Raw genomic sequence first — 1530 nt, 5'->3', positions numbered from 1 at the left:
ATGAAGTAATGAGGCTAAATGGTTCTTGTAGCCCAGATCTATCATGCTTTAAAATGTACTGACTACAGTGTTTTGTTTTTTTGTTTTAAGAGAAATACTTCCTGCTACACTTAAAACACTTAGATCCATTTTTCAGGGGTCTTTAATTTTGTGCATGTGTACCCCAGTATGTGTCATCTTTGTTTAGGGTGGGTCTGTGGTTATTGTTGGGCCTGCCGCTCTTTGTCTAGGGGAGCTCAGATTTCAGGCTTTATTTTAGGCTGAGCAGGAATGTCCTTCTCACTATTCTGGTTCTGACTGACTGACGCTGCTGCAGCTCTGGCCTTGAGCCAAATGTCAGTAAATCAAAATCATGGATGTAACTGAAGTGATGTGCAGAATCCTGAAAATGTAAAGTTATTCACCAAGTGTACCTAAACAATGTCATTGGCATTAAGCCTGTAAAATGATAAACATGTTCTTATAGAAGTTTTCTTGGCTCTCTTGTACATATCCACCAGCTAGTGAAGCAGTATTTGCATAGAAAGTTCATTTAAACATTAAATCTGAAGAGAAACATGAACATTCTAGGACCACAATACCCTTTCAGATTTATGAAAGACAACTAAGTGAGAAAATCCATTCACTTTCAACAAAACACTAAAGTTCCTGATAAACTCACCTCTTAACATTAGCTAGACTGCACAGTTGTGTAACTTTTCAATAACTCTAGTAACTGAGGTTGCTAAAGTTACTTAACTGAGACTTGTTTGTAAGACCAGCACACAAAGGTCAGGAGCAATTCTGACTTCTCATCATGTGTATTTACCTCAGTACCAGAGTTTTAGCCAGGTAAAATATGACACAGAGGATGTTTGAATAATTGTTTTATAGCACATAACAGGGAGTGTTTGCAATGGTGCTGTGTAGTTTAGAAGACGTGAGGATGCAAAATTCTGCTCATGGAGCTGGTACCTGTCATTGATTTGGACATTCAACTGTCATCTGTATCATGTTTACCTAATCTATTTGTGGTGGAGTCATCTACATGCAAGTCTCAACAGAAAAAGTTGGATGTTCCTCAAGTAGAAATGGTATAGTTAGGTTTAGTAGTTGAGTCATTCTGCTAGTTTTAGTTTAGAAAGTAGAATTTGTTGGGCCCAAACTCTTGCATCCCACTTGTTGATTCAGTCTTGCACCAGTCATCTCGCAACTCTCTCTGGTTGCTTCTCCAAAAACACCCTGGTAGAAAATGGCTATCTGCAGCCTTCCTTACATACTGGTTCCAGTATGAGACTTGCGTAACTTGCTGTTTTGTACCACTTCGGTGTAATTTTGGCATTAACTTAAGACTTCTCAGTAGAGCAGGGCGATATGGCCAAAAATATTTATCACGATATATATTTGAAAATTTGCGATAACGATATAATTGATGCGAGACAAAATACAACTCCACAACATTACTAGCGCAAAAAGACAACCTTCCATTTATTTTCACTTAAACAGGAAGCTGGTTTTTATGTACATTAAAGCTTTATAAAAATGTAACAG

At 37.7% G+C, this 1530-nt stretch overlaps 1 protein-coding gene across 2 annotated transcripts in view; it reads left to right on the top strand.

Moving 5' to 3' along the window:
* Nucleotides 1-1530, top strand: part of ncoa3 (nuclear receptor coactivator 3) — a 37737-nt gene that overhangs the window by 13803 nt on the left and 22404 nt on the right. The window lies entirely within an intron of this gene.

The sequence above is a fragment of the Pundamilia nyererei genome, unplaced genomic scaffold (assembly GCF_000239375.1).
Source record: "Pundamilia nyererei isolate P.nyererei 1_Seehausen unplaced genomic scaffold, PunNye1.0 scaffold00178, whole genome shotgun sequence".
Taxonomy (NCBI): Eukaryota; Metazoa; Chordata; class Actinopteri; order Cichliformes; family Cichlidae; genus Pundamilia; species Pundamilia nyererei.
This window is presented reverse-complemented; position numbering and strand designations above follow the sequence as displayed.